The sequence below is a fragment of the Lycorma delicatula genome, chromosome 4 (genome assembly GCF_047948215.1).
Source record: "Lycorma delicatula isolate Av1 chromosome 4, ASM4794821v1, whole genome shotgun sequence".
In the NCBI taxonomy this organism is placed as follows: Eukaryota; Metazoa; Arthropoda; class Insecta; order Hemiptera; family Fulgoridae; genus Lycorma; species Lycorma delicatula.
In genome coordinates this window covers 169,019,009-169,044,526 of record NC_134458.1, presented here as the reverse complement: position 1 = coordinate 169,044,526, position 25,518 = coordinate 169,019,009, and the positions used below count along the sequence as shown (strand labels likewise).

Sequence of the window (25,518 nt, the reverse complement as noted above, 5' to 3'; positions counted from 1 at the left end):
GTTTTCTCTGCAGGCGCTAAATTTTCTACTACGTTTATCCACGTTTATGTCTTTCTTAATACGCTTTCTAATTTTCTTCTTCAGTTTTTATCTTTTTTCATTATCAGTATTAGTGTAAAAAATTAACGATTTTATTTCCTTCCAAGAACTTTGAACTTAATTTGTTCTATTGATGTAATAATTCAACGGAATGTTTTCACACCGTTTTTATATTTAACGATAATAATTTCTATTGATTAAAAAATAATTCTTGTAATTCTACGATCTTGGGCGATCGCATTTGCATCATTAACCCTGAAACTGTAATGAATATAAAATGTAGTTAATTTTACGGATACCTTCTCGTATGCGAGTTTTTCTAAGATAATTCTAACTTTATTTATTTATCTCTTTAAGAAATATCTTTCCGAACAAACTTTTAATTCTTCTAAAACTACGTATTAACGTAGAACAAACATCGTTCATGGCTGTTTTTATCAAACCAGAAGATACATTTTTACGTCTGAATTCCCCACTTGTAAAATGTTACGGGAATAAATTCTACCTATAAAAGAAACGAACAATGGATATCATATACATGATGTGATCTCCTTCGAGATCAATTCGTATTTGTACTGTATATAAACGGATGTTAATTAACTATAATTAATTGTTGGATGACGAACTGATATTTTTTAACTTGTCTAGCTTGGAGTTTAGTAAATCTGTGGAAATCTTGAATGTTGTTTTTTAAATGTTATTTTTATTTGAACTTATATCAATATTTTTGTAGCCACTATCAATATTAATACTGTACTTATGTGGAATGTTTAAAAGTAATATAACATTTAGAATTTTTTTTAATATGAAATAAACTCATATTTGAACCTCAAATTAAAAGCAAAGAAATTGAATTATCAGAAAATAAAACAATCAAAAGGGTAAACCAGTTTAAATATTTAGGAGACGTAAACAAACCGAGAACTAGAAAAAGAAGGAATGAAATTTATATTGTAGAATGGAATAGTGTATCATTTAACTGGAAACTTGTAGAATAAAAAATCCATATCAAGAACAGGCATAAGTATCTATAAAACAGTAATCGTTCCAGAAGCCTTATGTGGTTCAGAAACGCTGCAAGCATTATGTAGAAAAAATATAAGTATAATTGAAAAAGGATTCCTCAGAAAAAATATGTATGGTCCGAAATATAAGGGTGGAATGTACTGACTAAGGAAAGCGGAAGAGTTACAGAGAGAATAACAAGAAATGGAAAATTTTGAAACAGAGAGGAAAAAAAGGATAAGATTCTACGGGAATTTATACAGAATGATCAATAACATTTTTAATTTTCTTAATGAAAAAAAAATAAAAAACAAATCTGTACAAACGGATCGAAAAAGACCTCGAGGAATTAAAGATAAACAAAAATTTTAGTTAAATTAAGGAATTAAGGTTGATGAATCTTTTATAAAAAATAAAGCCTAAAAGAAACCTCAAGTGGTGAGAAGAAAAAAGAAAAAGAAAAGGGTTTGAAAAAAGAAAAAACCAAATTATGTAAACGTGGTCCAGAAATTACCTGAACGAACAAAAAAATTCATATTTATAAAAAAATAAGTTTTTGTTTCATTAAACAAAAAAAAAATTTAAGAGAAGTCCTCTTAAGACCTGTCCCCAATTTTTACTGAGGAAATATGGTCATTGTATAGATATAATCCACGTGACTAGCTCGACAAGTTTTACAATCAAATTAACTATTTTCTTGTAAACAACCATGATTTCACTAGAACGTTTCCTTTAGGTTGGTTTGAAATAGCTTAAAAATTATTCATTATTATCTCAAAATAAAAACAAGCTTTTATTCAGCTCATTTTCAATATTTACAATCGAGGAAAGGTTTTTGTTGATAATTTACAGTAAATACTACTTACTGAAAGTTGAAAAATTGGAAAAGTTTTAATTTTTCCTTAATGTCACGAACTTAAGTAAAAAGTTATTAAGTATTTATTGGAGCGTTAAATACTTTCTTTTCTTTTTTTTAAGATTACTTGATTATATTTTATTCACTGATTTTTTTATAATCGATTTCATGTGTAATAATAATAATATTAATAATAAATTATTATTATTATTATTGTTATTATTATTATTGTTATTATTATTATTATGAAATATTAATCTAATAATTAAAATATAAAAATTAAATTTTATTATATTTATTGTTGGGAAAATATATCTAAAAGATGACTTATTAATTATTTCAAAATGAAGCTCATTTTATTGATGGATTAAAATAATACACATTATTAAGAAAAAATTATTAATTGTTAACATAAATTTCTAGAGATTTAAAATGTTCAATTGAATCATTTAGAATAAAAAAGTGATATTAAAAATAATTGTATTTTAATAATATAGCAATGAAAATAACTTAAAATATTTTAAGAATGATAGAATAATTATAATAATTAAAAAACTAAACCTAGCCGCTTCACCGTTTCCTTATATGTGCTTGTTTGCTATTGGGCATGCGCGTACCTCTATATTGGTGGGATAATATATTTTAGGTCACACCATATTAATTGTATTGTGTTTTTATATCTGCAAGTTCATTGAATAAGGGGCACAGCCTAAAGTATTCATTCATTCAGAGGTCAGGTTTTTGTTTTCGTCTTAGAGAATTATATATATATATATATATATATATAAAGAAAAAATTCTAACAACTGTCAGACCTTCCGCTAGGTCACGGTTGTAGTCCCACACATGCAATATTAATATATACGGTACAAGCAATTATCTTACTGCATAATTAAGTAATTATTTGTTAAATGTAAATAATTACGCAATATAGTTACATTTTTTTTTGGAATAATATAAAACAATGAATTGTGCCATCAAGAAAACGTTGTTTAATATTCTTATTAAATTGACACACACAACACACACATACACGCGCATACACACATACATACCATGTATATGTATCATATATGTATGTTGAAATGAAAAAAAGATTCAAGTTATAAAAATTGATTTTTTATTTTTTATTATTGAACAAAAATTATTAAACAATTTTTAAATATTTCAATCAGTAAATAAAAATAAACAAAAATGAAATGATCCAATATTTCATCGTGTTATTTTAAATAAATTTATTATTTTACTTATTGGGAAAGGAACTGACCTCTGCTTGAAGTTAGTGTCCGATATTTCCTTTTAGTGCGATAAGTTTTTACTCCCTTGTACAAAGTAAAGGAAGTATTGTGATCACGAAAAATTTCGGTTTTCAGATTTCAACGGAAATATCTATTTTGACCATCCCTGAATCTATTTTGACTAGTTTCGGAGTGACATCTTTACGTACAGAGTACGTATATATCTCGCGTAACTCAAAAACGATTAGCCGTAGGAAGTTGACATTTTGGATTTAGGATTGTTGTAACACCTAGTTGTGCAACTCTCCTTTTGATTGAAATCGACTGAACCAAAAGTGTCCAAAAAGACCAAATCAAAAAAAATTGGTGTTTGGACTTTTTCTTAACTGCAGTAGCAATAAGCCCTCATTGAGAGCTTTTCAACGATATAAGTGGTACTTACTTTCATTGGTTCCAGAGTTATAACCAAATAAAATTTTAATTAATGAAATATTTGGATCTTATAAGAGGAAGGCACATCGGTTCGAATCAAATTTGATCTCCATTTTATTCTTAACTTTTTTTAATTTAACTATATTGATTTATTAATAATTATTAACCTCAGTAATAACAATAAAAAAAAATATGAAAAAAATATCAGAAGTTATTAATGAAATAAAGTTTTATGTACTTTTCATTTAAAAAAAAATATATATAATTTAATATGTGTACAAAGAAGTCATGTGGTGTCCACATCATATTTTTTGGTTATTATTAACGTTATTTCATAAAAAACATAGTTGAGTTGATAAATTTGTTTTCAAATACATTTTAATTTTACGTAATTTAAAAGGAGATTTATTTATAAAAAAATAAAAAATAATTCGTTTTCGTTGGAAGTAATTGAAAATGGAAGTAATTCATTTCTTCTTTTATTCTTAATCCATGATTTCTAATGACATAATTTTTTTTTCTTTTTGTAACTTCATTAATTCCCTAAGGGAATTATTGTTTTGGTGAAAGGTGAAGAAAAAAGTACTGTGTTTATAATAAGGAAGTTATCCGGAAGATGGATTCCGTATAAACTTAATGTTTTATTTAGTTGTCCTACATTAAAAAAAAACTGTTCAATTTTATATATATATATATATAAATTTAAAGATTTTCTTTAACGATCTTATATTTAAACGGCTTATATCGTTTGAAAAGTATTTGTCTGTATGACTGTTGGTACTCTATTATTTAAAAACCACTGATCCAACTGGAAAACTTGATTATTGTTCAGAGACTAAACCATTTCAAAAATGTTTTGTGGGATGATATTCTTGTTATTAAAGAATACTTTTCTGCTAAATTTCCTGAACTTTGCGTTCAATCAAAGCAAAAACTTAAAATGCGTGCTATTTTCAATTTTTTTCAACTCAGATCGCTTCCTCACCTTTCTTCTAAATTATAATAATTTTAATAGCTGTCATTTTCTCATTTGCATCGTTTACAAAAAACATTTCTGGAACAGATTATATTGTTTAAAATAATTTTTGGTCACTATAAACTTTTCATGAATTTTATATTTTTATGAATTTTAAAAATTCTTAAAAAGCTTGAAGATTAAAATTTTCTTGTATAGAAATTAAAGCTTACATATTCTTTATCGCTTTTTAGTTATAAAAATCTCAAAAATTTAGTTGAAAATCCCAGTTTTTCAGCTTTGGCGGAGAATAACTTTGTTAAATTGCTAAACACATACAGTACAGCATTACAGCGCCCCTAGTGGGAAATTAATACATTAATAATTAAGAAATAACATATTAGTGTACGCAGACAAACACTTATTATAGTAATTTTTCAATCATTGTTTCACATAAATGTACAACTAAATTGTTGTTGTTGGTAAGTAATTTACATCAATTTTCTCAGAATTAAATTTTCTATCAATTTAACCAATAAGTTTTATTTGTTTACTAATAATTTAGCAAAATTATTTTACTCCAAAGCTAAAAAATTATGTTTTTAAACTCATTTTTTTGTTTATTACACCCTATTTCTTAGAAATTAATGATGGTACAGTTCTGGAACTCGTTTTGAAAGGTTTTTCAGGTCAAAAACCATAAGAAACCGCTAAATTAGCCCCTTCATATACTTTCCCAGAATTTCAGTAGGGCTTCATTTCAGTGAAGGAGCAAAAATCGGGGCGAAATCTTCACTACCTGTAACACGTTAACGAAGCGTTTTCGGATCCATGTTTATATGAATTTTTTTTTCATTATTTTAATGAGAGAAATACGCCTATCAAGTTTAGCAGAATCCTCCCGGGACGCTGTATATATTATGATGTACTCTTAATTTTAAGAACTGATTATTTAATAAAATAAATTTTACATAAATAAAATAAGAAATGTGTTAATAAATGTATAACTTCAATAACTAGGATTTATTTTTGTAATGTTTTATAGTCAACAGTAATTTTTGTTATTAAATCTTAAATAATTACCACTGATATTGTTAATAACTCAAACGCACGCTGATTCTGTTTTAGTAGCCTTGGATTTTTTAATTTAAGTTACAATTGGCCTTCAAAAGGATTGTGTATTAGGCGAACATGAAACGTTTGTTTTGGATTTTAATCGGCCTCCTGTAGTATAAGGGACAGCTGTCGCGACAGCTGATCAACAATGATGTTTATCCGAACGATGACTTGCAGTCAATTTCACAGAAATTCATGGGTTTGTATATGTGTAACTAATTCAAAATTATTACTTGAACTGAAAAATAAAATACAATATATGATGAAAAAGTTCTTAATTTACGAGTCACTGTAGGTTGTTTATGAAGTTAAAACCATCCGGTAAGAATAAAATTTTTATTAACATTATTTTTTATATTTGTTCACTTTTTTTTGCAGGTACGGTTATTACATGACCTTACTTTAGAATTAATGGAAAGTGTACAAGATTTTACTTCTTTTAAAGGTGAGTCTACATTTGTATTTGAATAATCTTGTTATTGCAAACGATAATATTGCCCGTATCAGTTACATCAACTGAAGTGGAATGACATGTAAAGAAAGTTTTTTACTCATATCGTGTGTCAGAGAAATATTAGTATTGTTTATATTTCTTGAGCTTAAAGTCACGGTTGAAATCCTAGACGAACGTAATTTTTTTTTGGTAATATATAAATAATTTTTTTTTTTTTTACATATATTTTATGATAATCTAAAAGCTCTTTAATATTCTTAATTAAAGATTTCCGGGTAAAAAATGGAGAAACGAGTTTTTAATGGATCAAACGAAACAAGATAAGAGACTTTTTGCCATTTCATGTGTGTATTTTTGACGTAATTAAACTAAACCCAGTTTACGATATTTATGAAGTACGTGATATGCTATTACTTGGAATGAGGTATGCGTAAAGATTTTAACAAAAAGTTTCAGAGATGAGGTGGAAAAAATTTCCGTCGCCAAGCCTTCAACACGTGCTCTCTCCTAACGTTGAACTGTTGAAAAAAAGTTTTTTAATTGTTTATATATCCATTGTAGGTAACAAATTTCTTATAATACTGGTTTGTCTATAATCCTTGAGAAGAAAATCTAAATTGATTTTTTCGAGGTATCCCCCATCCCCTGAACTAATTTAAAAAAAAAAATAATATAATCAATGCCCCATATATAGAAATGTTTGAGGAAAATCGGTTTGGTCAATTCTGAAATATAACCCCAAAAGCAATGCGACGTAGTTACGCACATACGTGCGCTCGTACATTTGGTCTAGATGAATTAGTTGGCCTAAAATGTAAAGACTTTTTACATAGAAGTATTAGCAATACTTCCGATATATAATTGACCGGTAATATATTTTGACTCGTGTTAAAAATGGAGTTTTTGACACAATCCCCATACTTTTCCTTTAATATAAATATTTTAGTAATATTCGTCGGAATTGTAGTATTGTCAAAAATGAAACACAGAATTCAACTGTGAACAATCATCTGTTAGTTTCACTGCTAACATTATACAAAAATAAGCTTTAAATTGCATTTTATTGATTGGGATTTAGACGCTGGTTTTTAATAATTTTATCTATAATTGCATCAACGTTTATAGTCATTATAAGTGTATTGTAACTGTACCGGTAAATATGTAGTTTAAAACAAACTCAGTCTGACCGTTCCTTAGACGTGTGTTAATTGAAATCTACTACCGGGTGTCAAATGGGCAGAGTCCCGTCTGTCAAGCTAATTTGCTTTCATATAAAAAACCAGTAAAAACCACCAAAGAACGCTGGTATCCACGATCTAGTATTCAAATCCGATTAAAAGCAACTACCTTTATTAAGATTTAAACCTGAGAACTTCTGACTTCACCAGCTGATTTACGACGACGAGTTTACCTCTAGATCAACCAGACGTTTTTGTTTAGGTGAATAGTTAGATGAGGGACGACGATAGTTAGATTGGCGACGACGAGAACTCCTCAACAACTTTAAAACCGTTCCAGATAGAATACTGTAACTTTCAGGATAAGGTATTGGCCAACTATTTTACCTTTTGACGAAAAACAGAATTTCCTCCAATTCTTGGGGGGAGGGCCCAGGGGTTGTAACTCAAATATTTTAAATGGTAACACCCTTTCTAAAGGTCTCTAAGAAATGAAAAATGGTATAAATAAAACGTTAGTATGACCTTTATGCCTAAAATGGCGGCGGGATAAAATTTGGATTTTGAAGATTACTCAATTTAGTAAGTTCAAATAATAAAATTAAATAAAAAGAAATTAAACTGAATTAAAATAAAATTTAATCCAATTTAATTAAATTCTATTTTAAAATTTAAATTAAATTTTTTAAAAAATTGAACAGTTTTTGTTTTTTAACACAAAAAACTGCTTTTGTTTCATTTTAATGAGTAAATAAATAAAAATATTGTCACCTTTCTTGCTGATCATTGATGGTCTCATACCATTGTTGCAAAAATGAGAATCTTATTTCATTGTGTAATATTCCATTTAGAGCGTTTCATTATTACGCTTTATTCTTATGAGAATTTATTGTGATCGGTTGGCTAATTGATTTACTTTGCCGCATTTGTAAGTCTTTTTTGTTATTTATATAATTTTTTACAGTTTTTTTTATAATTTTTTTTTTTACTGAATTAATTTTTTCTGTGGTACCTGCTAACATTCCTATAAACATGTCATTTAATGAACAAGAAAGAGTCACGCTTTCAATGATGAGAAGCTTTAGTGATAGAGTTGGGTCGTATAATGTTAATTGTTCAGTGCAACATTTTATAACCGTAACTCTATTTACAAACGTACAATATCAAAAACCATCAAATTATTTGATGAAACAGGGAGCATTAATTGAGGGGAAAACCAGGGAGGCCTAAATCTGCAACAAATAATCACAAATCGTTAAAGATTATCCAAGACTTTATTGAGAATCCTCATTCCTCGACTCGAATAGCAATACGAGAACATAACATTAGCCAAAATTTAGCGATTCGAACATTAAAAAGTGAAAATTTCATAACCTTCAAAATTCGTTTGGTGCAAGAACTTAATGAAGATGACTACGATCAAAGGACTTGAGTTTTGCGAAGTTATGATGAACAATATTTGTGCAGATCCTAATTTATTAAACAACGTAATTTTTAGTGATGAGGCCACATTTTTTTAAAACGGGAATGTAAATCGCCGTAATTGTCGATACTGGGCAGATAATTACTCCACACTGGTATCGTGAGGCACATACACGGTATCCAGTCAAAGTAAATGTACGGGCGGGTATTGTTGGTGGACGATTGATAGGGCCTATACTTATTGATGGAAATTTAAACGCAATGAAATACGAGGTTTTGCTTCTCGACCATATCATTCCAAACATTCAAAAAGTTGTTGGCCCCAACTTCCAATAGGTTTGGTTTCAACAAGATAGTGCCGCACGTCATTTCGGTCTTCAAAATTGAAGTTCAAAGTGAAATTTTAAATGCATTTTTACCTGGAAGATGAATTGACCGAAGGGGACAAATAGGATGGCCAGCGAGTTCACCCGATTTGCCACCGTCGGATTACTTTCTAAAGGGCCACTTAAAAAGTATTCTTTATGATAATAAACCCCAAGATATCGATGATTTACAAAATAAAATTCGAGAAGCAGCACAAAATATCTAGAAAATCAATAAATAGTGCAGTTTAATCATTTTACAGCAACAGAAGGAGGACATTTCGAATACTGATTTCGAGGACTGATATCTTATCCTGAAAGTTACAGTATTCTATCTGAAATGGTTTTAAAATTGTTGAGGGGTTTCCGTACTTTTGACTCACTCTGTAAATATTTTTTTTTTCATATTTACAATTATACGTGTTTTTTTTTCAGTACCGATTTTGAGCTATATATATATATATATATATAGTTCAAAAAATATAATATATCCTAATCCATAAAATAAAAAGGAAAATGCTCCTCCAGCATTTACCTTGTTTGATCAAAGGCCTTACCTTTGGATCAGAGCAGCATCACAAAATGCACAATTAATTGTAAAATTAAATATTGATGCGATTAAAGTCAATATTAATTATTTAAAATATAAATATTAAGTTAAATACATTGTTAAATATAAAATGTAACTACAAAATAAATATAAATAATACATCTGTATACTTTATATTTTACTTTTTCACTTTATATTATTATATATATTTCACTTTGTTCTCCGTTTTTTTGGGGAAATAATATTCCTGGTCCCCACAAAAAATATAAATATCTTAATTTGGCTTTCTTGTAATTGTGGTTTTTTTTTTGTTGAAACTTTTTCAACACAATATTTTTATTATTATGTAACTGCTCTTATTTGTTGTATTGGCCGAGAAATTTTACATAAAAGAAAATATTAAATATCAATCATATACTCTGTTTTTATTAAATTAAAGTTTCTCTCTTTATCGTCAGAAGTACTTCATTTTATTAATTTTTTTTCTTTCAAAATGTAAATATTGAAAAAATTATTCTCTTTCAAAATATATATATTTCACTTTGTTCTCCGTTTTTTGGGGGGAGATAATATTCCTGGTCCCCGCAAAAAATAAAAGTACTTAGTTTGGCTTTGTTTGTAATAGACATGTTATTGTGTTTTTTTAAAAGTTTTCTACACTATATTGTTATTATGCAACTGCTCTTATTTGTTGTATTGGCCCAGAATCTTTACATAAGAGAAAATATTAAACATCATATACTCTTTTTTCATTAAATTAAAATTTCTCTCTTTACATCGTGAGAAATACTTCATTTAATTATTTTTTTCTTTTTTTAATATCGAGATGAATACTGAAAAGTTTTATTTGTGATAAAAATATAAAAAAATTATTCATATTACGTGTTACGTCAAAATTATATGCTATTATGGATCGCTTGAAATGTGAAAGTTTTATTTTTTTTAAATAAAAACCTAATATAAAATTTTAAATATTCAAGAAAAAATGTATACAATATACTCATAGTTTGTTAAAGAAATGGTCACAAATGAATTTATTTATTCTGTATTAGATTCAATATATTATACAGGCTGCAAATTGGAAATGAATGTACAAAAGTTTTTTTTTTAAGGAAAGAAAAAGTAATAACGAAAGGCATTTTTATGTACTTACTCCACCTACTTATTTTTTAATATAGTATACAATAATACAGAATAAACAATAATTTTATATTGTTTTTTTCCAAATTTAGATTGATTAATGTTGTTAAAATTGAAATTTTTAAAGACTAAATTACATTTTAAATATATTACACGCTTTGTTTCAGTGACCGTGAATGAGACGAGTAATAAATTACTTAACAAATTTTTAACACTTAGCGGATAATTAAGTAATCGCTTACTAGTCTTTATTATATTATTTATTTATTTTTTAGTCGCTTTATTCCGTTCTCTTTCCCTTTCTATTCAGCTTCATCGTTTTTAACTTATTATTCATAATGTTATTGTTATTGTCTTTCATAATGGCCAACACCTATAGTTGTTTCCAATACTTCATTATAAGTTTTGTTTCCTCTCATCGTTTTTTTTTTTTTTTGTATTCTTACGTACATCACAGAATCGTTATATATATATATATATATATATACATTTTTTTTAAATACACAGATTTTATTCATTACATATCATAACGTTTTGTTTCAAAGCGGTATTTTATTACCGTTTTTATTTTCCTTTACTTCACCTTTTAAATGTTTTAAATAAATAAATCTTTTATTTGATTGGACCATAATAATAAATTATCATTTCAGGAATAGGTAAATATCCTGATCTATAAACAAGAAACTGCTCCGGTATTTATCTTGTTGAATCAAAGGCATCACAGAATTCACGATTAATTATAAAATTAAATATTGGTGTAATTAAAGTCAATATTAATTATTTAAAATATAAATACGTTAAGTAATATTAAGTTAAATACATAAAATTGTTAAATATGAAAAAAATAACTACAAAATAAATCACAGTTCAGAAGGCATTAATGAAAATTAAGCACATATTTACATACACATTGAACTGGAAGTAGTCCTGGATAAAAAAAAAATAAATTAGTCTTACAGTATTCTAAAAATCATAATAGAGTAATATCGATTTTTTAAAAGAAGATCGATTAGTTCTACTTTAAATAAATTTGTGGGAAGTTTTTAAATGGTTCGGTAATTTATAAAAAATGCCGACGAAACCATAAGAAGGCCCTTTTTCATAGAGCGAAGAATTGTGTTGAGTTAAACGAGAACAGTTCCGTTTATGGTTTGGTAAAGGTGGATATTATTATTATTTTTTTAAGAATAAATGACTATTCTTTTTAGCAAAGATTGCTTCATAAACTCAAGAATTGGTTAACATTTTTAATTTTCTAAATGTAGGTCTACACGATTCATAATTACGGGCGCCTGAAAACGATCTGACAGTCCAACAAGATTTCCCAAAAAGTAGTGTAACGTATTTAGGGTGTATGTATGTATATATTTATGTTTCACCGTAGCAGCTCAACGGCTGAACCGATTTACATGTATGACCCCGCGTTGGAATCCTTACGTTACCGGGAGTGTTATAGGTTATATAAATAATTAATATATTAATTAAAATAATAATTTCCTTTATTTTGTAAAGCTTAGATTAAAAAATCTGATGTGAACACCACATGACTTCCTTGTACGCCTATTCAATTACATATACACTTTTTTTTTTTTAAATGAAAAGTACATAAAATTCTTTTCATAAATAACATCTAATATTTTTTTTTTTGTAATTGAATTATTATTTATTGTAAAATGTTTGTACAATCAGAGGAATTTTGAATCACACGGTGTTTGACTGCTGGAAGTGGGAACAATATAGACAATTTATTGTAGACAAAAATTTGGATGCTGACAATATAAGCAGTTAATAATTATTAATAAATCAATATATTTAAAAAAAAAAAATACAGTTAAAAAAAGGAGATAAGTCGAATTTGAACCAATGTGCTCTCCCCGTGTAATATTTCAATACTTAAAATTTTATTTGGCTATAACTCTGGAACCAATGCAAATAAGTACCACTTATAATATCGTTGAAAAGCTCTCAATGAGGGCTTACTACTGCAGTTAAGAAAAAGTCCAAAATCCAGATTTTTTGATTTTGGGCTTTTTTGGACACTTTTGGTACAGTCGATTGCAATTAAAAGAGGAGTTGCACAACTAGATGTTACAACAGTCCTAAATCCAAAATTTAAAATTTCAGCATCCTACGGGTAATCGTTTTTTTTGGGTTACGCAAGATACGTACGTAGCTACAGACGTCACGCCGAAAATAGTCAAAATGCATATTTCCGTTGAAATCTGAAAACCGAAATTTTTCGCAATCACAATACTTCCTTTACTTCGTACAAGGAAGTAAAAACAGCTCGATACTATAGTTATTAAAGTAAAGTTAAACAGATAATTTTATGATTTTCATATTAACAATAATAAAAATGGTCTTATTTTGCTCATTAATACTTCTCAATTAACCTACAATAGTTTATCGTGTAAACCCTTCTTAAAATAATTATGTTGAAAGACAATGTGGAAAATATACATAAACATTTTTGAAGTCGAGGCCAAATTGAAAAAGCGTTGGCAAAAAACTGGAACGTCCTGGATGTAAACGGGAGACTTAGAATAGTTATCGCTTCAAATCGATATACGAAATAGTTTTTGAAATATTTTTTTGTTTTGATTTTTATCATTTTATTTCGACTTTAAAGAAATTCCTGTTAAAGGTTCCGCATTTATTTTTTAGATTAAAACTTAATAAAATGTTTCATTTACTTTTACTTTTGTTTATTTATTTGAAATATGTATGCTAAATTTTTATACTGATTTTATTGTGTGAAATATATGACAATCTCTATCCCAGTTCAAACGATTTTTATTTTTTAGTCTTCAAGAATACTGGATATCTCTAAGAGATAATCTTGATGAGCAATTTGTTAAAACAGTTAGTACTGAGTAATATTCTATTTTCCAAAGAATCGGTTAATGACAAAGAATCTGCTTAAAATAAATGGCAACAATTTTTTCAAATTTAATTCATATTATTTGCGCATTATATAATAGTTTATTATGCTTATATTATATAAACATTTAAATAATAAATTTGGGAAGTTTCAGCTAGAATATATTAATGACAACAGGTTAAGAAAAAAAAACTATACAATAAATGTAGAAATCTTGAGCTAAATGAAAGTATTTTTGCAGAAGAAAAAAGGAATCTTCTTATACATTCACATTAACAGGTTTACTGCTGTAGATAAATATGTATTATGTTGACTTATTTTAAAAAAAGAAGAGAAACTGAAATCAGGCTATACAATTTAGGATGAGGAGACCATACATCACAAGTTTATTAATGTATTTAAAGGTAACATTGTGGAATTTAAAAAATATTGTCACAGTAAAAACAATATTGTAACAGGCAGTAAAGATTATGTAATCATGCAAGATGCTATTATTTTTATTTTTGAGTTATTAAACAACCCTGTAATTGAGGTCATCCCTGTGTTTTGAATAATATAGGGATCATATTAGGCATTACCTCAATCAAATGTTTTATGAATGTTTAAGTCACCAGAGGAACAATAGAATAGGTACCTCGTTCGTGTGATTTGAAATTCTAACTGTTACAAATATACATATAAATATATATATATATATATACATACACACATTGTTATATCGGTAATATTTTACAGTAAATATGATTATGAATTATTATGTTTGATGTTCCATAAAGGTATAAGATATGTAAATGACCTGACGTGAGTCACAAATTACTTCTAAAAATGGCAGAGCCATCATCAAGAATAACGAGCATTCCATACAGGATTTACTAAGAAAAATGAGGACTGAAATGATTCCTGTTGCCATCTTCACTGAGTCAAGCATATCATCATGCCAAGTCCATTGAAAAAAATCAGCTACTATTTAGATGACAATGGGCTTTCCACTAAGTTCAATACAAAGGGCTGACTGTATAGTAAACATCACTGCTTTCAGAAAAAGCTACTCTAACTGGTATCTCTAGCACCTTGTTATCTTTACATACATTGGTTGTTAAAAGAATCTGGGACATACAGTGTAACTCTACATATGAATGTGTCCCTTTCTATTTTGAAACAATGGATTATATACAATGCTTCAACTTAGTAGGAAATATTGATGTGCTCACATATTGCATTATAGTACCTTATTTTTAATTAAAAAATTTAAATAAATAAACATTTTTTAATTACATAAAAAATTTAACAAAGCAACAAAATTAGAAATTTTTTTTAACAATGTTTAATGTAACATAATAACGTCATGTTATTTTAAAATTCACTTCTGTTTGAATGTCTGATAGGAGTTTATCAATTAAAATTTGCTTAATAACTAGAAATTTATACAAGTTCAGCCTAAGAAAGCCTACAAGTTTGCAAGTTACATAAAAAGAAGAAAAGAGCTTTTGTAATTAAATAAAGAAAACAAAATCCGCGTAAAAGGAAAAGAGCTATGTAGACAGTTTAAATATCAAAGTCTAATTTACAGGAAAAAAAAAACAAAACTTGTCAAAAAAGGTTTAATCGGTCAATTAACAACACTTAAGAAAAAGAAAAGACTTCTTAACTGTTCAAAACAAGGTTTTAAAGCTAAGGGAAACAATAAATCAAACTTAAACATTTAAAATACCCAATGATACTTTACAAAAAAAGAATTAAGAAATAACCTTAAATTATTTCATAAATAAAAAAAAGAAAGGCAGCAGTGTAAAAAAGCGTAAAGAAGAAACTAAAAACCAAAGGAAAAAAGAAAACTGAAAACAGTTGACACTGCTATAATATAAGGAAAAAGTATTTATAAACTAAATGAAAACTAATGTAATATAAGTAAAAACAGAAATGATAGAACCATAATGCTAGCGAAGGAGACGGATAAGTGAGGTGGGGTGGAGGGCCCCCATCCTGAAAATTTTTTTTTTTTTATTTTTAGAAATTTATTTACAAATTGTATAAACATTTAAAGAACCAAAATGACTTTATAAAATGAGAACTAAGAAACAAACTTTAAGTAAAATATTTCACAAATAAAAGGCAACAGTCTAAAAAGAAGAGACTAAAAGCCAAAGGAGAAAAAGTACAGATACACAACTAAAACAGGTGATGCTTCTGTAATATAAGAAAAAAGCTTCAAGTTTGCAGTTGTGGTACACAAGACAGAACAGAAATGGTAGAACCATAATGATAGCGGCGGGTTGGGATTAAACAACATTGGGTGGAGGGGCCCATGCCAAAAATTCAAGATCTTAATTAAATATTTTTTAAAGAAAGTAACTAATGAAATTGAAACATTTGTTTGAAATGGTTACAATATTTGTATTGAAAATATTTTACAGTTATTTTTTTATTCAAACTTTTAAAAAGAAGTCAACATTTTGCAATGATAAATTCTTCTTCTTATTTTTCTAAAAAAATATTAATCTTGAACAGCCTGAACATTCTTAAAACTAATTTCACAAAATCCCATTAACTTTTTTTCTATTTTTATTTAATATTATTTTTAAATGCATAAATAATGTTTGAGTTATTTTATATTACAAGTGATTGGAATGTCCTTGTGCTCCATTTTTAAGTATCACCTTTAAGTGAATAATTTACTCCATAATTATGTATAAAACATTTACACAGAAACAAAACTAATCAAATAAGGCTGTTAATTAGCAACACTTAAGAAAAGACTTTTTATCCGTTCAAAAGAAAGGTTTTAAAATGTAGAGAAAAAATCAGACTTATAAATCAGACTTGTAAATAAACATTTAAAGAATCAAAGACAATAAATTAAAAGATAAATTTATTGTCTTTATTTCTTTATAAATGTTGAAACATTACTTACAGAGGAAGCTTTGATTCATTTAAATAATATATTAATTACCAAAAAAAGATTACTGTGTCATCTAAAATTTCTTAAGATTTATATGTAAGAGTCCTACAGGATCAAAATTAGTTATGAATTGGATTTCATTTTGGTCATTCTCTAGATCCTTATATTCTTTATAGACATTAGTGATTGTTTTTCCATAAATTTTTAATAGATTTCACTGATCAACATGTAAAAAAGAGAGATAAATTAATAATGCATAGTTTCAATAAAATTGTACCATACCCATTGAACTTGACAGGTCAAAAACGTTTCTTATGTGATATCTTAACGTTATTTTTTTATGTCTGGACCATATTCAGATCTAAATTTGTTGGATTTCAACTTATTAGATTATACTTGCTTCCTTTTACTTTCCTGGGATAATAGCTCTAGATCTATTGTACAATAAGGAAGGTACAGTAATCATTAAAAAAATGGGATTTCGGTTTTTTTTGCATTTCTTTAAGTTTCATTACCCAGGCACCCCCAAAACAAAAAAGTGAGGCGCAATGTTTGATTGTATTTATGTATGTGTGTTGATGTTTTTGAAGCGTAATACTTTTGACTGGAAAAACTGATTTTTATGAAATTTAGCCCAGAGATTTGTGTATATGGGGAAATTTGTTGGTGAAAGTTTGGGGACAATATCTCCTGTGGATGGGATAGTTTCTTTTGGGTCAATTTTCACAAATATATTTTACTTATGTTTGAGCTTATATTTAGCACAGTACATGCATACATGTTTATCTTATTTTTAAAAAAATTGTTCCCAAATTCTCTCCTGCAAAAATCGAAAAAACTGCCTATTAACTATCATTTGACCAAAAAGCTAGGTTGCTAGATCTTGTTGAGGTAATGTATCAATAGTTAAATCTATTGTCTGTGATTGAACTGAGGACTAAGTTTTGTATAATGATTGCACAGTAAGTCTAATGGCTAAAATTCTGAAGTTCAGTTATAAAGTAATGTGTTTATAATGTTATAGACAATTATAACTTGAATCAACTATAAAAGATAGTTATGAGAGAGCTTTGTACAGTAAACATTTCAAGGGCCTATATTGCTTTGACTTCCCTTTGAGAGAGCCCAGAATTATCTTAGACTGGAAGCTTTGTCCAGTGAAAAGGGATATCTCCTCATGACTTTGTAATATTCATTTCCAATTTTGCATTAACCGTCCCTACTGTTGGTCGGTCTTACTGTTAACATTTGTTTTTAGATATAATTCTAAATGACAGGTTGAATTCTTATTTGCTTGGCAGTAGGAATTTTTATGTTCAGTTTACTTATAAAGTAAACAGTTTAAATCTTATTGCCTGTTGATCTCAAACAAAGAGACATAGCTCAAAGATTTATTGAAATCATATCTTGTATTGTGGCAACCTTTATTTTCATAATGTCATTAAGTTTTTTCTGTTTTAGTTATTTTTTTGGTTTTAGTTATTGTTATTTTGTTTTTAGAAATAATTATTTTTTTTAAGTTCTTGTTTTGTTCTCTGTATTGGTAAAGATTACACACCTGTAATATATCAGTAATATTTTTGTGTCAAGAAAATAAATTTAACTTCTGGCTGAATTTTTTATATTAATGTAAATAAAAAATACAAACTATGGATAAAATATGAGACAAAAATTTTCAGATACAGTTACAAAGAATGATGGAAATGTTTTAATGGGCGTCTTTGAGAAGTGCACAAAAATAGATTGACAAATAAAAACTATTCAAATTCTTTAAAAACAGAAACACCCTCTATGAATCATGAGACTTGCCGATGGTGACGGGGTTTGAGTGCTTAGTAATACAGAGTAGCTGGACCGAACATGCTGCAACCATATTGGAGAGTGTCTGTTGAGAGTCAGACTAAGGAATGTTTCCTGAAAGAAGGCAGCAGCTCTTTCAGTAGTTGTTAAGGGTGTAGGTCAGGGGGACTTAAATAGTCATATCAACATCGCTCAATCTTTTGAATACTGTGCAGCTGAAAGCAATGGAAAACTACGGCTGTTTTTTTTTCCAAGAAAATGTAGCTCCCTGCATTTTCATGTAACAAAGATGGTGGCACTTCCTTGGTAAAATATTCCGGAGATAAGCTAGTCCCCCATTCGGATCTCTGGGTGGGTATTACTAAGTAAGGGGTGACTAGAAAATTAAAAAATAACATTCTTCGAGTTGTAGTGTGGAATGTTAGAAGTCTAAGAAAGGTTGGTAGGTTAGAAAATTTAAAGACTGAAATGGATAGGTTAAATGTAGATGTAGTAGGAATTAGCAAGGTTAGATGGAAAGAAGAAAATGACTTTTGGTTAGGTGATTTAGGATAATTAACCCAGCGTCAAATAAGGAGCAGGTAGGAGTAGGTTTCATAATGAACAAGAAGATAGGAAAGAGAGTAGAGTATTTCAAAAACCTTGCAGGTAGGAGTAGGTTTCATAATGAACAACAAGATAGGAAAGAGAGTAGAGTATTTCAAAAACCTTAGCTGTAGATTCATTGTAATAAGGAAAAAATCAAAACCTAAACCAATGATTGTTAATGTCTATGTGCCTACAAGTGCCCATGATGATGAGAGTATTTAGTGAGTCAAAATGGTATCGCTTTTAACAGGTTTTTCATGATTTTTGAGTGGTTATAACTTTTATTAGTACAATACACAAGAAACCTTTTTATTTGCCAGAAACATCTACAAAAACACTGTGAGTTGTGCAAATTTGAGATTTTTATCACCAGCCCTATCAGAGTTATTTGAAGCCAGAATTTGACTTTATTAAAAAAAATTAGTTTTCAAAAATTCATAAAACTTTAGGAGTAGGTATATCACCATTAATATTATGTATGTATGGTAAAACTATTAACACATATCATATAAGAAAATAATTCAAACTGTATGTACCATCCCTGCTTCTTGAAAAAAATTATCAAAAGTGAAATTTCACCGTTTTTAATGTTCAAATTTATAAGGTAATTATCTCATAGAAAGAAGAGAGATAGGTAAATAAACCGCTGGATCATTTTTTTACCTTGAGAAAATATGAGTAGATTGCTTCATCCTTGTTTCATTCTTCCAGGACCAATAGTTTTTTAGTTATGATTTTTTCTGTAAACACTTACTATCACAAAAATAGGTTTGCACACCATAACGAAAATGGCCGCCACAGGTAAACTATTTAAATAAAAAATTATAAAAAAATAGTTTTAAGGTCCTGAGACATGTAGGAAACAAGTGGGTAGGTTTCGATTTTTTTTTTGAATTGGTCAAGCAATCACCGTTGGGTCACTTAAAATGAATTGACCCAGTTGGAGATTGGAATGCAAGCATCGGGAAAGGCAAGGAAGGAAATATTGTGGGGGAAAAGTGGGCTAGGCAAAAGAAATGTAAGGGGGACCAACTTATTGAGTTTTGTATGAAGTATAATTTAGTAATTCCCAACACCCAGATTAAAAATCATAATAGAAGAATATACACATGGAAAGAGCCTGGTGATACTGCAAGGTATCAGATAGGTTATCATGGTTAAACAAAGATTTAGAAGTAAATTCATACATTGCAAAGCATATCCAGGGCAGACATTGACAGTGACCATAATTTAGTGATAATGAAATGTAGATTGGGGTTTAAAAACCTGAACAAAAGGTGCCAGATGAATTGGTAGAATTTAGAGAAGCTTGATAAAGAAAAGGTAAAGAAGAATTTTGAGGAGGACATCACAAAAGGTCTGAAGAAAAACAAAAGGTAGAGAATATAGAAGAATAATGGGAGAATGTTAAAAATGAAATTATTAAATCAACGGAAGCAAACTTAGGTGGAACAAAGATAACTGGTAGGAAACTTTGGATATCAGAGGATATATTGCAGCTGATTGATGAGCATAGAAAGCATAAGAATGCAACTGATGAAGAAGGTAAAAGGAAGTATTGACAGTTAAGAAATACTATAAACAGGAAGTGTAAATTAGCGAAAGAAGGGGGGGATTAAATAAAAGTGTTCAGAAGTGGAAAAAGAAACCAACATTGGTAAAATAGACATTGGTAAAATATACAGGAAGGTTAAGAAGAATTTTTGTACATAAATTAAAATCTAATAATTTGTTAAATAAAGATGGTACGCCAATTCATAATACAAAAGAAAAGGTCAATCGGTAGGCTGATTATATTGAAGAGTTACATGGAGGAAATGAATTAGAAACTGGTGTTATAGAGGAAGAAGAGGAAGTCGAAGAGGATGAAAAGGGAGATACAATACTGAGATCTGAATTTAAAAGAGCATTAAAATATTTGAATGGCAGAAAGGCTCCTGGTATAGTCGGGATACCTGCAGAATTACTGCACAGTGCAGATGATGAAGCAATAGATAGATTGTACAAACTGGTGTGTGATATTTATGAAAAAGGGGAAGTTCTGTCAGACTTCAAAAAGAGTGTTATCATAATACCAAATAAAGCAGGAGCAGATAAATGGAAGAATACAGAACAATTCGCTTAACTACTCATGCATCAAAAATCTTAACTAGAATTCTGTACAGAACAATTGAGAGGAGAATGGAAGGAGTGTTAGGAGAAGACCAATTTGGTTTCAGGAAAAGTATAGGGACAAGGGAATCAATTTTAGTGCTCAGATTAATAGTTGTAGAAGAAAGATTAAAGATAAACAAACTATCATACATGACATTTAATGACATAAAAGGCATTTGATAACATTTGATGCACTGGAATAAAATGTTTAGCATTTTTAAAAATTTTGAGATAGAAGAACAGTTGTTAACATTTACAGGAACCAAACTGCAACAGTAACAATTGAAGCACATAAGAAAGAAGTAGTAATAAAAAAGGGAGTCTGACAAGGATGTTCCCTATCCCCGTTACTTTTTAATCTTTACATAGAACCAGCAGTTAATGATGTTAAATAACAGTTTAGATCTGGAGTAACAGTGCAAGGTGAAAGATGCAAGATGCTATGATTTGCTGATGATATAGTAATTCTAGCTGATAATAAAAAAGATTTAGAAGAAAAATGAATGGCATGGATTAAGTCATACTCAAGAATTACCTCATGAAAATAAACAAGAACAAAACGAAAGTAATGAAATGTAATAGAAATAATGTAGATGGACCGTTGAATATAAAAATCGGAAGAGAAAAGATTATGGAGGTAGAAGAATTGATATTTGGGTAGTAGAATTACTAGATGGATGATGCAGGAATGATATAAAATGCCGAATATCACAGGCAAAATGAGCATTCAGTAAGAAATATAATATGCTTACATCAAAAATTAATTTAAATGTCAGGAAAATATTTTTGAGAGTATATATTTGGAGCGTAACTCCATAAGGAAATGAAACTTGGCAATCAGACCACCTGAGAAGAAAAGATTAGAGGTTTTTGAAATGTGACGCTGTAGGAAAATGTTAAAAATAAGATGGGTGGATGAAGTGACAAATGAAGAGGTGTTGCGGCAAATTGATGAAAAAAGAAGCATTTGGAAAGATATAGGTAAAAGAAGAGACAGATTTATAGGCCACTTATTAAGGCATCCTGGAACAGTCACTTTGATATTGGAGGGACAAGTAGATGGAAGAAATGGTGCAGACAGGCAACATTTGGAATATGTAAAATTAATTGTAAGGGATGTAGGATGTAGGGGTATAGCGAAATGAAATGATTGGGACTAAATAGGGAATCTTGGAGAGCTGCATTAAACCACTCAAATGACTGAAGACAAAAAAAAACAGAAAAACTAAATTAACTCTGCTCTGAGAATTTAAAAATGACCTCCTGAGTGATAGGGAAATTTTTAGGGGACAAAATCCATTTGGAAAATCTCCAAACGAGAATCAGAAAACCTTAAATTAAATTCTAATGGTTGGAAGAAAGAAGAAATGGTACAGTGAAATGATAAAGGAATACTGGGAAAAAAAAGAAAACACTATAAGGGAAATAAAAAACTTGTAATTCATTCCATAGTGGTCAAATCGAAAAAAAAAAAAATTGTTAAATGAAAAACCACCTTTTATTAAATTTGGTCAAAAGGGTTTTAAATTTCCAAGTTCCTATAGTTTTATCGTAAAATAAATTACAAACAGTTTCTAATTTAAAATGAATGATTTAAGAATATTTTTTTGTTCAGGAAAAAAATTTCATTATTCTTAGTTAATTATATATTTATAAAGAGGAAAGAATAAATTAAAGAATTAATAAATAGTCTTAATTAAGGTTTGTCATGATTGTTTTTAAATGAATCTATATATATATGGAAGTTACAGGGATGATGAATTTGCATAGCAGTGGGCTTATCACTTGGAAACTTCCTTGAATTTCACCTTTCATCTCTGGCTATATCTTGTGCTGCTCTAAAGGTTTTTATTTGTTTTTAACACTATATAACTGACTAGCATGGGTTTTTAAGTAGGTAGATTTTATGAGTACACTCACACACAGAAATATGTAAAAATGTGGTTATAATTTATATTTCATCAGATATCTGGAATTATTTTATATTTTTGTCTTAATTTTTATTTAAAACCTTTTTCACATATTTTGAATGAAAACAAATACCAGTTAACACAATGTTGTCAATGCTACAGTCACTTTTCACCTTGTCAGTACCTATCAGTTCCTAAAAGTTATTATTATTATGGTTTAATTGTTTTTGTCCTTTTTAATTTTATTTATTGTCGTTTGATAACAACAGATTTAATAAAAAAATAAAATAAAAAAATAAAAATATGTTTGTACAATTTTACTAAATAATTTAATTTCAAAATTTAAATAATCTCATATTTTTAATTTTTATGGTTTTACTTTGATGAATGGAATTCAGTTAACTACACATCTCAGGAATGGTCAACCTGAATCTGTATAAGACTACACCTCATTTGCAAGTGGTAGATATCATCATCTCATTGGGCCACTGGATTGCTTATTGTTCACAAGTTGAACAGATTGAAACTTACTCGTTATAGAGTAAAAAATCGTAAGAAAATTTAAAAACAATCTTTAAAATTATTAGCCTGCTTGTTATGGTTAACATGTTAGCTATTTAATCATAAAACTTTTGAATTCAATAACAGTTAAAGGTGGATAGTTTTTGATTAAACTTTCACCCACAATAATGAGCTGTATTACTACTAAATTTCTTCTAGTGTGTGAAGTTATTATGTAGACTAGTATATGAGAGGTTATCCAGAAAGTAAGATCTAAAGTTCAATTAAAAAAGATCAAGAACACTTTCAAGTAAAATTATTATTAAATACTTTTAGCAAAGAACTAAAAATACTTCACTGAACATTTCTTAAGTAAAATTATTGTACTTTTTGAAGTACAAATCTTACTCTGTTTTTCTAAAAAGTTCCCTCCATGTTGAGGAACTTTTATAATCACTGGAGACCAGAAGTTTAATCCTTCGTTAAAGAAGAAATATGCTGCATTGTCCCTTGCAATGCAGCAATGTATTAATGACTTGTTTGATCTCATAGTTGTCGTGAAAATGTTAGCCAGCAAGGAAGGTTTTAAAACATGAGGAACAGGTGTAATGATGATCTAATTCTTTCCAGCTGAAGATCGTGAGGAGATGTCACATTATGCCATTTTATTGAAGAAATTGGATTGGATTGCATGATGCAGTTTTTTCAGTTTTTCACACTGGATATTAATGTTGTTTTTGCACCCTCAAGCCAAGAAGCTGAAAAAAACTCCTTTTTTCTTCCAAAACACTGTGCACATGATTATCCAAATGAAAAACATCAGCTTGCATTTTGTCTGTACGTATGACCCTGTGTTGGAATCCTCACATTACCAGGAGTTTCAAAGGCTATATAAATATGCATATATATATATATATATGTATGTATGTATGTGTGTTTAAATAAATTAAAAGAATTATAGTACATACAAAAAATTGCCACCCACATGCTCTGTAATTATATATTAGTAATTATCCTATATTAAAGAGCAATTTTTTTTTTGGCAATCGTGTTTTTCAATTTTTAATTTTTTTTAAAAACTCGTTCTATCATTTTAAGGGAGCCCAAGAGATAACATTATATTTTATACGAGAATGTATTTAAGCAAAATAAATATTTAATAATGATAATGACACATTAGTCTCATTGAAGTGACAACACGTCGTTGTAGCAGTTCCCGCAAAGGAAGTATTCAACACCAGTCATGCTACTCAACGTCGTGCTGACACCCGCTTGGGTAACAGGATTATCATATTTTACGTATATCCAAACTGCTGGCTGGTAACATTGTGTCATGATGCTTGTCTGTAATAGCCCTAAATTGATATTTAAATTAAAATACTTTATTAAAAACTAATCCATATCATTATTGATAAAGTTTTAAATGAATTTTGTTGCGCTTAACTGTATTAAAAAATATATTATTTTATTTAAAATGATTTAATTTGAATATAATAATGTTTTTCATTTGTTTTGTAAGGGTTAAGACAGTGGCAGCTCGTGTATAGGTACTGTGGAACTGCAGCATTCCTATTTTCACTTGATATTATTGATAAAATTTAATATAACGAGTCCTTTTTTCTTTATACTTGTAGTATATATAATCCTTAAGCTCAATGTCAGTAGCCATCCCCCAGTTTATGAAAGAGATACAAAAATCTTTGTATGGAACTGTGCGCTTCACAGTTCCATCGGCGTGGTGTTTACCTGTTGTGCGCATGTGCACATAGAAACCTGCACGCGAGGCTGCGAAGAGGCCCCTTCGCAGTCGCTCCCGGAGATTCGCAAGTCGCTCCCGCAGTGACGACCCTGGTGTGCTGGTGGAAGGTAGTTTCTTTTTTACTCCACGTGTGTATGTAATGATCTTTGTGCGTTCTCTTTTCTAGTTTAGTCGGTGGAAGGAATATGAAAGTGGTTTAGTTGTTTCAGTAGTGAACAGAAGACGGCGGAAAGCAAGGGCTCTTTGATTGCTAAATCTGTCCAAAAACACGGAAGGG

The 25,518-nt window shown here is 28.7% G+C and overlaps 1 protein-coding gene across 3 annotated transcripts in view; it reads left to right on the top strand.

Annotated features, from left to right (window-relative positions):
• Positions 1-25,518, top strand: part of sprt (PDZ domain-containing protein sprite) — a 366,819-nt gene that overhangs the window by 145,717 nt on the left and 195,584 nt on the right. Inside the window, exon 3 of one of the 3 annotated variants that reach the window (XM_075364676.1) lies at positions 6,019-6,085. The exons of the other annotated variants lie outside the window; for them this stretch is intronic. The gene's annotated coding sequence lies outside the window, so the exon portion shown is untranslated. The remainder of the gene's footprint in view (positions 1-6,018; positions 6,086-25,518) is intronic. 3 annotated transcript variants of the gene reach the window in all.